The 14260-nt window shown below is 37.7% G+C and overlaps 1 long non-coding RNA gene across 1 annotated transcript; it reads right to left on the reverse strand.

The window, feature by feature from the left end:
* Positions 1-5033: 5033 nt before the first annotated feature.
* On the reverse strand, positions 5034-12053 carry LOC117314727. The gene is made up of 2 exons (XR_004529573.1): positions 11710-12053; positions 5034-8332 (listed from the first exon to the last, which is right to left on the reverse strand). It is a non-coding gene; the product is annotated as an uncharacterized LOC117314727 (long non-coding RNA).
* Between the last annotated feature and the right edge of the window lie 2207 nt (positions 12054-14260).

The raw sequence follows: 14260 nt of genomic DNA on the forward strand, positions 1-14260 counted from the left end.
AAGTGCTACTAGTCACGCGAGGGCCACGAGCGTTACGACACCCATCACTACTAGTCACGCGAGGGCCACGAGCGTTACGACACCCATCACTACTAGTCACGCGAGGGCCACGAGCGTTACGACACCCATCACTACGAGTCACGAGAGGGCCACGAGCGTTACGACACCCATCACTACTAGTCAAGCGAGGGCCACGAGCGTTACGACACCCATCACTACTAGTCACGAGAGGGCCACGAGCGTTACGACACCCATCACTACTAGTCACGAGAGGGCCACGAGCGTTACGACACCCATCACTACTAGTCACGCGAGGGCCACGAGCGTTACGACACCCATCACTACTAGTCACGCGAGGGCCACGAGCGTTACGACACCCATCACTACTAGTCACGCGAGGGCCACGAGCGTTACGACACCCATCACAACTAGTCACGAGAGGGCCGCGAGCGTTACGACACCCATCACTACTAGTCACGAGAGGGCCGCGAGCGTTACGACACCCATCACTACTAGTCACGAGAGGGCCTAGCCCGAGTTTCCTCTGACACCACAGCGAGGGCCCCGAACGTTACGACTCCATTACGGTTTTATCAGGACTTCGTCACGACCCTTACGACACCACTACGACTGAATTGGCAGAAGGTGGCATATTAGCAGCCTGTGTTCGGCTGTCAAGCAGAATATGTTGGCAATGTAGTTTTGGACGCGCTCGAGATATTGAACGAGATTCACGTTCAATATGAATGACATTGGAACTGGTGGTTGGTCCCCATATATACATGACGTGTAGTCGCTATAGGTGAACCATCTTGGTTTAATGTAACGCTGTCGTAATCAAGTTCTTTATTAACTTTGAGTCATCCGACTCATCAGTATCTAAATAGTCGTATTATTATCACATATAGTGAAGAAGTCATGCCGGATCGTGTCAATTCGCAGTGCATTCGTGATATTCCGAGATGAAACCATCGAGGAGCAAGCCAATTCATACGAACTGTGACGGTTTGTACGGTACCAATGAGACTTAGTTACGAATTAATTCCCGACTTGTCGAAAATCTTGAATATGTGATCTAAATTTAAGGGACTGCTGCAGGCACAATGTATGAAACCTATCTCGGTCAATTAGGTTTCATTGTCTTTCAATGTCGTCAGACGGTAAATACCAGTACTTTCAACGCTATTTGTAACGATTTACTGCATGTTATATAGCCATTGGACTAAGATCAATGCCTTCATCACAAGGACCAACTCTCAGCGAGAATAGCGTTTTGTGATTGGTTCAAATAAAATGTATTAACTCACTTCATTTATTGAATAACAATTAAAGCCACGTGATTAACGTATATATCGAAATTTTTGATTGGTTAATCTTTGTTTAGCTGGTGAACGATTTAGAATTCCTGCATTGTATTTGGGCAATGCAAATTTCAATATCATATGCAAATACAATCCACACTCAGACTATCGTCTATAACTGGTTTTTACATCTCTATATAAAATATTTTTCAGCACTGCCACACTAACACCCGTTATTGAAAATTATGAACCTCCCTCCCTCACAAAAAAAAAAAAAAAAAAAGAATAAAAAAACTCTTCGGGGCGACGCAAACACAATTTACTCACTGGAAACATTAAATGAACTTCGGGCGACAGGATACACGCCCCCTCCATGAGCCCATTTCTCGAAAACGATCAATCTCGGTAACATGTATCTACACATACAAATGTACCGTTACCTATCATGTCTCTAGAGATGTAACATGCCGACAAGTAAGAAACCTGCTATGTTCTCATTACTTGAAGAAAGAAAACGCTTATGAGAGATTCCAGTATCGCTGTCACAGTCATTGGGGAATTGTCTGTATAGACGTTCATCTAAAATGTACACATGCACATGCTATTATACCGCGCATATGCAGACAGCCTTATCGGAGACTTATCACCAAACCTCGATAGGAATTGCATCTTTAAAGAAGTGTACAGCAGAAGTTGTTTTGATATTTCCAAACTATCAGATTTTGTTGGTGATATGTTTAATATATTTATTCAACATACTGAATTGAAATCGCACTTGTCATGTGACTTTTGTACGCCCTCTGTAAAGACTATGGTAGGTATGATCGAATTGCCGACAAGTACAAACCGACATGCAAACACAGCCGTGATTCTCATTAAAACAACGGAGGGCAAAATACGTATTTACACTGTAGACACTGGAAACACCCAAGTGGTCCGGAAGGGTAAGCGGCTTGGTCGACCACGCCTGCTATGAAAAAGGAGAACAAGGAGGATGGTCATGGAATTACATTGCATATCATCACCTGAAATACTTTATTCAAGCGATCTTCGTCAGAGAGCCAGGCTGATGGAATGCCTACACTAGACTGGATAGACGACAAAGCTACATAATACCGTTTATTTATTATTCAGCATCTAAAGTACTTCCTGTTATAATTGCTGAATAGTGAGGTTTACTGGTAGATTTTAATCTCCGATTTTGCTGTTACCAAGTAAAGAGGCAAATACTCTCGAAGTTAGCATAAATATCTAGTTGATAAGTTCAAGTTCAAGTTCAATTTATTCCAAGGACCTATCGGTCCATAAGTGAAATTAGAAAATGAATCCTGCATGTGGAGTTCAATTCTGAAAAAAAATATGTTTGTGGTTTAGAATATCTGCCCGAAGTCCGCCCATACAGCAAAACCCGACACTAGTTACGAAAAATTACGGTATTTTTGCTTTATCTGTGAAGGAGGGGTAGAAAAAGATTTTTTGCAAAGTGGCCTGCACGAATTACTAACTCATGCATGCCGATATTTCGCAGGAAAGTTCTTGTGGGGGCCAATGTAAAGTCAATCCAAGAAATAAGTTATTAGCTCCAACTTCAAAACGAGAATGGGTATACACATTTCACACACTTTTTCTAGCTTATGATATTCCTTATATCTAATATCCAAAGTTCACCAAAAAGATTAAATATGGCAGATATTTTATTGGTATTTAGATTAGAAATGAAATGAAGGATGATCGGGTAGCATAGTGGTAAAACACTTGCCTTTCACCAAGGTGACCGAGGTTCGATTCTCTGATCAGACGTAAAAGGTATGGGGACCACCTGCCCGACCAAGTGTTTTTTTTTTTAGAGTACTTCCGGTTCCTCCCACAGAAAGACCCCCCAGCGGTTCCATACGGGCAAACAAACGTGATTTTTATAAGTTGATATAGCTTATTTCGTAATTGTTGTTAAATGATAAAGTTTACATTTTTACAAATGAAAAGATAAATTCACGAAAAGACTCACGCAAAGTAAGAGATATGTATTCTAATCATATGTAAAAATGAAAGAATACCTTCAAATGATATTCCTATAGAAGGAGAAAATATCAGAGAATATACATGTACCAAGACATTTCAACGTTTGTATAAATACAATAACTGAACTTCAGCATGAATTGATTCCAAAGCAGTATTTTCTGTCGATCATTCTGATGACGTTTGAGATCCAGGCAAATCTACCCCTTTCGAAAGACAAGCACTTCTGTTCAATAATGGTGACATTTGCATTTTAACTGTAATTATCGCAGGAACATCTATTTTCCAGAAAAAAGCAATCCGCAGCAAGCACTCTCACCAAGGAATCCTGGTATGAAGTTTGGGTTTGATGGTCACAAAACGGAACTCTTGTTATCACACGAAATCCTTTTTTTATCGATGGTAACAGTAACCTTGACCTTTCGACACATTGTCCCTAAATGACTAACTGTTGATGAGTCGAAAAGAACACAAAGATCAAATCTGCACAAGACAGTGTAACCGAGTTAAAACATGGAGGTATGGCCATATGAGGACAGGTGTCAAGGAGACACCAACAGCTAGGGTCATATGAGGGCGGGCTTCAAAGAGACACCAACAGTCAGTCAGGGCCATAAATAGGTTAGGAATGTGTATTTTGGTCTTTCCAATGTCCCCTAGATAGAAAATAGTTCTCAGTTCCTCAGGGGCCCGATTTTAGTCGCATTCTACGATCAACATGCAGAGGGATACAGCCAACATTATTTCTGGCTCTCTAATCATACGAAACACCATTCCATTCCTACAGGAGAGGGGACACAATACGCCGCCTCTTACGGCATGCACAGAGATAGAGAGGCATAGTCTTTACCCCGTCCTTCTTACATGTGTGTTCGTAAAGACTTTCCAAATAAGGGGATAAATACACTGTCAAAGATATTGCTATCCATTAACGACAGGCACCTGTTTATTACAATAGGCTGGAAAACTTAAGAGCCACTTTCTCATGCAGCAGACTCATAAGATATTAAACAGACAATAATAAAATGAAGCGAATATTACTTGTCGCACAGTATCCCAATTACTGGTATTGGTAGTTCCGAATAGTTAATACATATGTAGGAGCGACTGAAACCTTTTAACTCAATGAGTCTAATGTACATGTAATGGTACATTTAAAACAGTGTTTGATGAATATATCGAATGTCTTTGAATTGATAATTGAAATTCATACCCTGCCTTGACCCCGTTCCCTGAAACTTCACAATGATGGGTAATTTGATCATTGATATATTTTTTTGTTTTCAAGGACTTACAAATTTCAAGTTTCTGATCCAAAAAGTGTGTGTACATTCCTATTATGGATAGTAGTGGAAAAGTAACCATTAACTAAAATAAAATGTTGCATCAGATAAACTGCTCAATATAGGGTACTGCCACGCTATGATAAAAGCTAGTCCAGGCTAATTTATTGACCAGGAGTAATATCACAGCACAGATGGGGCGCGTTGGCCGAGTGGTTAAAGTGTCCCGACACTTTATCACTAGCCATCCACCTCTGGATTGCGAGCTCGAAACCTACGTGGGGCAGTTGCCAGGTACTGACCGTAGGCCGGTGGTTTTTCTCCGGATACTCCGGCTTTCCTCCGCCTCCAAAACCTGGCACGTACTTAAATGACCCTGGCTGTTAATAGGACGTTAAACAAGATAAACCAAAAAAAACATAAAATACAGCACTCCATAGGAACAGAAGAAATGTTTTATTTCCATAAACAAGTAACAAACATTTCTCTCCTAACATCAAAAGTGTGGAGAGGTCAGATGTACTACCTAAGTTATACACATATAATATGATATATGTTCCAAAGCTGCCTTGATAATGATACAAACTACAACATTATTCCAGTGTAATAGCAGAACACGTGTATATAATGTAACTTTACAACACGATAGTTATGAATACTACACTATACCAATAATAAACTGCACCAACTACACTAGCGACACATATGTACCATGGGAGACAACTGTTCTTACTGTGTGTCTAATATACCAAATCCTACGATAAACGATTGACGTCTATAATACATGGATACATTAACAAGTGGTAACTAATTACTCTCATCAAATCCATCTACTTCACCACCTTTATATTGTTGAAGTGTAAAGACTGGCCTGTTGTAGTTCTGATGTCCTCGATTCCGGATCTATCCACGGAGAACCACTTACAACATACAATATGGTCCTCTTTATCAATTAACAGTCAGGGGTTTGTAAACCTGCGACGTCCATCACTGGATGATGCTGCAATCGTCTTTAGCATTGGTTTACTTCTGGCTCTTTCTGATGTGTTGAGTATATGAAATTTTTACTCATAAAAATGTTGACATGTGTATTCTGTTATTTTTACCACACTTATTCACAGAAAGTTTTAGACATTAGAAGTTTTTTTCTTCTAAGAATCCAAACTAAGCTGTTAACACAGCTAGGTTCAGGGATCTTTCCAAAACATATAAAACACGGTATATTTTCAGTACCACTATGCACCTTTTCGCCACGGAACTAAATTATATGAATTGCATTTGATCTGATGCTCATTATCGTTGTCAATGCTAAAATACTGCAATTGTAGCAATTTTTACGATTCAACCGTTTGTAAAGGTAATATAAACACCCGTCTAACACAGAGTGATAAAATGCCATCACATCATACAATAACTCATTAACCAGTAACTTAGCGCTACTTTAATATAAGTGACATGCTATAAGAAACCTCTAACACGTTTTTACTAAATTTCAAAGTTTGAATATACTGCTCATCATAACAAATTATAACATGGCACCAACGGTATAGAAATGTATATGATTAACACCAACAAATGACACCCACGGTGTAGAGGTATATATAATTAATAACATCAGGTTAAAAGCATTGATAATTATCCTAGGAATGGCGGCTTGTAAAATCGAAACTTACGTAACAAATACCATGTAGTTTTTATTTCATCCAAATGCAAAACAAGCATATAGGGAACAGTACAAACATTTTCATAATTATCATGACATAGACAAGCATTAGATGGCGGAGGACAATATTACTATCAATACTACTGTAATGAGATGTACTGTACAAGACATGACAAGACAAATACAGAGGCCGAGCAAGTTAGACTTCTTCAGACATCAATCAATTATTCACTTGTCTTAAATTGAAACGCAAATAGCTTTCGTGAGCTATTTGATACGAAATATCTAAAACATCTGTTGTCTGGGAAATTTGCAGTTATAATTTCGTCAAAGTGTCGGGGAATAGTACCGTACTCGATACTACCAAGCCTTATTACATACTATTCCATTTGATCCCTAACATACATGTATGCTACACTGTTTGCCTACGAGTTAATATTAATATCTAGATCACGTGCCCTCCTCATTAAATACATTAAGTTTAATATGATGATATTAATGAACAATGGACAAAACGGTTTCCTCGGAAAAGACATATGATAGATCCCAATGAAATAAGTCACCATGGCACCACTGTACTTACCCTTATCTTATATGCTTAATTTATAGGTCTAAACTAACGGCCAAATCAATATTATACTGTAATAAACCGTTAAAAACGAAACTGAACGACGATGAACTGTCGTCAATGCTTAGTCATTAACAAAGGATACAGATGTTTTCAAAAGCTAGCCAACACAGTGTTCAATCTCTTTGATAACGCAATGCATCCGTCAAAGCTGACCGAAGTTAGCACCATATTGGGAGTTACAACGTGCTGTTTCACACTGGCAATTCTTTTACGTTATAGTATATAGTTGGTGAACAAAGGCAAGGTAAAGCTTTTACGGGACTATACAAAGTATCACATGCCCTTTCTGGTCCACTGATTGGTTGTGAATGTGACTAAATCGACATAGTGTATTTACAGACATGACCATGTCCTAACCACATTCCTATACATAGGATATTGTAAACAACCAAAATTAGCACTATGACGTCAAATTATTGTTTATCCTTAACTTTTAATTAATTCTCCAATAAATTAAAAATCGGTATCATAGTTGTATGACAAACGATGGAAAACCGATATCCTATTTATGATGATCTACTTATTTTAATATATGAACTATATGTCATAATGGAAAGTACTATGGTGTTAATGATGTGAAATTGTGAAAATGTATAATTGATAACCATACATTGCGATCAGGTTACAATAATTCTCATTCTCATCAATAATCGTCGAGAATATCCAGTGGCCTCTCATTCCGTCATAAGAATTTTCAAGAGAGGCAGTGACAGTTCATTAGCCCGACTTAAATATAAGATAATATCAATTATAGGCCCTGCAAATGACCTATAAATAAATAATGTCATACAGTTATTAAAGGTGGTGAACATGTGATATTGACCTTACGTTCAACTACACACAATGACACAGACAAATGGTCATGCTTCGTGTTGGTCCAGAGGTTTGTTATCTGGAATAAGTGGTGTTGTCAAGTCTTTGTGGTAATGAAATATTATCGGATCCATGTCAATGAAATGTATACAACTATCATCATCTATATACTTGACGTCCTCTTCAGTCTCCTCTACACAGTTAGTGATGACGTCATGCGAATTTTGTCCTTCGTTTCGAGGCAGTGACGTAAACGTAAGTGATAAGCTTGTCGGTGCTCCTATCCTCCTTCGCTCGAGAGAATGCGACGCTTTAGCATACTGCTTATGAGACTTGTTCTTGAGTTTGTGTTTTCTGTGATAGCAAAAGAAGGAGAAAATCAAGAATAAGAGCATGATGAAGGCTAGGGAGGTTACCGTTCCGATAGCAATGACAGGAAGTTGTTTCTCCTCCTGTGGTGCCGTAACTGTGATACCACCACTAACTAAACGCGGGGTGTCAATCTTATCCATTGCCGCTACCATGCTAACGTTTCTTCCTTTGGACGCGTATGCCGCCATCTTTGAACACAACAGCTACAGCTTGATGACGGAGATATGCCTGTCTACACCTGGTAACGTCGGAGCTGTGAATCGAAAGTTTGAGAACATGTTCAATTCCAACACAATATTACATATTTCCTTATCGTTTAATTTGAAACTGTTAGATGTTTTAATAAAAAAACATCAGTGAACAGTAAAATAATGTTATTTTAGACAGTGAAAACACATACTCTACAAAAATATTACCCGGAAAATGTATATTAGATAATGTTTTTTAGAATATGTAAAAAAAAAGTTACGATGTTTTGCATAACATTAATTTCATCACGTTCATAATGTCTAAAACATATTTCCTTACATTTGTGTTCTTTATGTGCATTCGGGTTAAATGTAGAACTATAATTTTCCCTGTCACCCGAATTCGGCTGATCGTAACTCTGTTTTCAAGTTGAAATGTGTCTTTATAAGTTAACGCGATATATGAACTGAATGAGAAGAATAACACAATTTGTGAAAGCTAACACTCCTTTCAAGCAACTGATCTTTGAAGAATTCGGAAATCACTTTAATTATATAACTATTGAAAACATATAAGTTGCTAACAAGGACTATCTGAGAACAGGAACGCTAAGCCCACTTTAAGGAACCAAACGAGTTATTCATATTCGTTACCATAAGTTTGGTTTGGTTTATTTTGTTTAACGTCCTATTAACAGCTAAGGTCATTTAAGGACGGCCTCCCGTACGTGCGACATGCATGCGTTTGGTGAGTGCGTATGTGTGATTTGGAAGGCTGCGGTATGTTCGTGTTAAGTCTCCTTGTGATAGGTCGGAACTTTTGCCGATTTATAGTGCTACCTCACTGAAGCATACTGCCGAAGACACCCAGCAGGACACCCCATCCGGTCACATTATACTGACAACGGGCGAACCAGTCGTTCCACTCCTTGTATGCTGAGCGCTAAGCAGCAGAAGCAACTACCCTTTTTTAAGACTCTGGTAATCCTTCCTCACAGGGGCGAACGCTCAACTAAAGGCCAAAAGTGAGGCAGTGTCAAGGGAGACGTTAGGAAGAGGAACGTTGTTAAGAAAGAAGGGAAAAGATAAGATCCCAAATTTAGTCGCCTCCTACGATCATGCAATGGGGGCAGCAGGTAAAATTCTTACGCCCTACCTGCAGGGCAATCGTTACCATAAGATACAAGCCAGAGAGATGGCTGGTTCGCACGCAATTACATCAAGTACGCTGTGGACTTTGACATATTACTATCTGTAAAACACATTTCACTAACCACACTGTTAATCAATATGTTCAACTTGTTTGATTAACGTTAGCCTATAGGTTAATAATGTGTTCACTATACACCTGGACGTACAACGATAATTCAATCTTCCGCGTATGAAAATAACCTCCTATTGCTAAGAATTGGCTCCGGTGCATCTTCCAATCTACCAGCCAGACATTTTGAAACGAGATAATGTTATTCCCAAACGTCATAGATTCGTAAAATATTCATACTGAGAGGAAACATATATAGCTATAATAACACTAAAATAATGACGTGGAGATCGCCTAGTTTATAACAAAGTCACAAAGCATGAACGCCACATAATTCCAAGGTCGGGGTCGCTTTTTTTGTTTTTGTTTTTTTCTTAATTATTCCATTATCGATTTTATCCATATAAGGCAGTTTACTTTAGAAGTTATGGTTTTCTGAATCAAACGAAAATTTCATTATGTTGTTAATGTTTAACATCAATAATAGATGCCTTATCTCTATCTCCACAATAATAGGCTTGTGTCCTCTAATAAACAACACTGGAAAACTATATGAATAATGTTTCTATTGCAGCACGTCAGAACACACCCAATCATGCTTTTCTCCTTCCGCAGAAAGAAAGTTGGCATCTTCATAGCCATTCAACTATGTGCGATTTTTTTTTTCTTTTGGGATTTGACAGGATATACCAATATCCTGATGCGTCTATCTATGTTTTATAAAACCATGTCTAATCTTATAAATATGCTGATGCTCACAGGTAAGGCATTCGAATTATGCACTGAAGGTGTTGGCCACATTGCATGGTTCGTTAGAGCTACAAAATCTCTAGGATCTCGATATCTATTATTTTTCCAAACAACTCTTTCGTCCTTTTGTCACCTTGGTACTTCCTCTAGTGAGAACTCCTGTTATAATTAAGTTAGCAACGGGACTCTCTCCCCAGGCCGTGACATATCGTAGTCAATAAAATGATACCAGTTGTCCCCGTTTTTAAGCTCAACCTTGAAGGGAACCTACAGGTAAATGTAACTGTTTCCTGTGTCTGTACAAAGAGGGAAAGGTGAGACAAGGTATTTCAGTGAAATATCATTACAAAACACTCCCTTTTCAGGTGAGTACCATTCTGATATTACCTAATATCAAAATATGAGTTTAAACACTAATAACTAACGAATCACCTAATATCCTGAATTCCATGTGATGTCACGCTAGACAGAAAATTACTTTTCCTAGATCACATGCTTATCATTTAAAATGTTTCCAATGAGCATTTCCTTCGTTAAATATATATATAACGATGAAGATGCACTGATATGAATATCAGTACATTTCCATTGTTACATTTTATTAAGATTTCCAATATTTGTATATTCGTTAAAGTGTTTTTGCATTATTGGATATAAGGTAAACCAAGAAATACTTTCCATCTCATTATGATTCAGATAGCTATGTTTATAGGTATCGTCCGCATTTATTGCTGTACGGGTTTACAATACAGATATATACAGTATGTAGCATGGTGTGACAGATATTTCTCATCTACACGTGAGTGCTATCTATCTGCTGAAACACCACAGGTGTGATATTGTTATAGAGTTATACGTGTACATGTTAGTGGTGACCGCTCTGTGTCTGGTACATTTATCGATTTCAGATAGAAAACATATGTCTTCTAATCATATCAACTGATCACATGTATTGATTCACATATATAACACTTACCTCAAGCAATCAGTGGCTTCAATTCACAGGTAAATCAGAGGTACACTTAATATACAGCCAGACACATCTATGTACATATATGTCCTGTATGTTTACTTTTTTAACGTTTAGTCACGGATATATCTATATACATGTATACTAGTATACTATGTATGTATTATTCATGGGTATCGATTGATATAAGGATATACAGAACGTGCGTTATTATCACCTTCTTTTACACATGTTTTTTATATTTATAGAAGACATGTGTGATTACACCGGTTGGCGTAGGTTTTGATTATTAACATTGTCTTTTAAATGTGTAATAGATATTCTTGCCTGTTACATATAATTAATATACAAATCAGTACAGTTTTGAAATCCTTACCTTTGTTTTTACCATATACATATATAATTAGCCCATGAAGATGCTATAGACACACGTATACCTGTAAACCATTGTTATACATTACCTTATCCTATATAAACCAACATGGGATATTGCTGAACTGTTAATTGTCCCAGGTCCTTGTTTATCTTAAACACAATATAACAATCAACTGTTGTGTCATAACACCGATTGAACCGACTCTGGTAAAATATCCATTCCGGTATTGTAAAATGAATTTCTGTAAACGCTGCTAGTTAGTCCTCTGGGCGACACCTCCAATGGCGTAGAGACGACTTCATCTGTTCTCAGAAACTGACAGTGATCCGATCGGAAATTGGCGTTTCTTGATATTAAACATGTTCCATGGAACGCGGAAATATTGGGCAAAACGACATATAATCCATCGGAAGAGCTTTTGGTATATATCATAGTATGTAAATACAAATATGAAACGTAAAGAAGCGTTCAGGGAAATTCGACGGTTCTTATGTTTCCGAGACGGTTCATTGAATACTTTTGTATATTAATACCAATTCCCAGATCTCCAATGTCGGAGCACACAGCTAATTAACAATGACACTGGTCCATTGAATCATGTGTCCTCTCGTCTACAGGCAGCCATCATCTCCACCTGAGCCAAGATTGGTACGAAGTTATGGAATGCAGAAGGAGCAGGACTTTGGTACAACAAGATGAACAATTATCCGTTACTTTAACAATTGATCGATTATCAGACTGCATTAATTAGACATTGTAATGTAACAATGAAAGGTTTTAAGTACACAATAACTATTCATGAAGCAAACACTTTCTGAGGTGAAGTATGGATTTTTACCATGACTAATTCAGGTGGCATAGTTTACTTGGTATAAATGGTGTGTAAACTAAGTGATACTACAACTCGCTATTGATTACAGTATTATACCTGATCAGAAACGTGATACGTAAAATGTTGCTTTCAAAGAAAATGTCGTTTGTAAGAAGTAAAACCTTTTAAGATTAATACTACTTTGAAACGGTAAAAAAACCACACCGTAAACAGATGTAGCGTTAAAGTTCCTCGGTTTTCCTTGGGGTATCACATCTTTCAAAATGAACACATGAAGAAATTCCCCCATAGATACTGGAGTTAGACGTGTGTTGATGTTTCTCATTGAAACTTATTAGCGCAGTGATGAATTGGCCCATCCAAACTACTTGTCACAGAAAACAATATACCGGTATTACAGTTAGAGCAATCATGATTTAGTGACATGCTTTCAGAGCGTATAGCTAAAATAAATAGGAAAGTGTACAGTCTAGTTTATCACAATGCAAACATTATACAATGTAATTAGATGAATAAGTCAATGACTAATTATGCTTGGTATTTCAATGTTTGCTCAGACTCAATTTGATTTCCCTTTCTCCCTTCCTGAATGTAAGGACCCAAGCATCCCTGGCACATCCTAGAAGGAGGAAACGTAAGAATGATGCCGTTTTATACTCGTTCATCGGCGAATAAGGTATCTATGACTTGATATGAAGGTTTTTACATTCCGTCATTTGCACGTGACCGGGTAAGGTGTCATGGTGTCACACTATCGTGTTCGGGTGTGGCATTTATCACTATCGCCCCCCTCCCGAAAATCTACATGCATTTTAAGACATGATTTGTACGCAACTTCATTGAACGGTTCTTCTAGCGGCAGATTACAGCAGGGGATATCCCAACAATATGTGATGATTTAACAGGAATTAAGTGTAGCATGGAATTATTGTTTAGAGTCGTCTACTAATACCAATGGTTTCCAAACATGTAGGCTTGTAATCTCTATGTAGCATTAGTGTGATTATCAACATAAAGTTTCTGTATGTAGACTATAAACAATCTTATTTAGGGTAAATAATGTTGTCATAAAAGCATCGAGTCATATCATTAACTTTGGTGCGTGAATAAACATTGTATGATATTTATTTGTACCGTTAAATGCATCATAATGTCAACATGAAAACAGATAATTAACAGTTAACTTCCCATTAGCAATGTAGATATATTATTCAAAATAATATCACACTGGGAAGGAAGAACTATCGGCAGATTTTCCGAAACAGCTGTATAATGTCTCTAGCATCACTGAGGAGTTCTAGACTAACATCAAAAACGAGTCCTAGGAGGACGAAACAGCTGTATAATGTCTCTAGCATCACTGAGGAGTTCTAGACTAACATCAAAAACGAGTCCTAGGAGGACGAAACAGCTGTATAATGTCTCTAGCATCACTGAGGAGTTCTAGATGAACGAAACACTTTTATGAGGTTCTTAACATCAATGACGAGTCCTAGGAGGACGAAACAGCTGTACGGTGTCTTTTACATCAATGGTGAGTCTTAGGAGGACAAACCAGCTGTATGATTTTTTCATTATTATTCTTTTATTAATTTCATTGATTATTGTTATATTTACCCCAACTCACTAAGTGTGATAAATTACACAGTGTAATGTAAAACTCTTTTTTGTATTGTTACTGAAGAAAATCTATATTTGCTTATTAAAATTTTAGAACTGTTTAACATAACATGGAATTTCTCTTCATAACTGTTTTACAGTATAACTAATGAATGACGTTGTTAAGGTAGAGTATCAATTCTGA

Source organism: Pecten maximus, chromosome 16 (assembly GCF_902652985.1).
Source record: "Pecten maximus chromosome 16, xPecMax1.1, whole genome shotgun sequence".
NCBI classification, from domain to species: domain Eukaryota; kingdom Metazoa; phylum Mollusca; class Bivalvia; order Pectinida; family Pectinidae; genus Pecten; species Pecten maximus.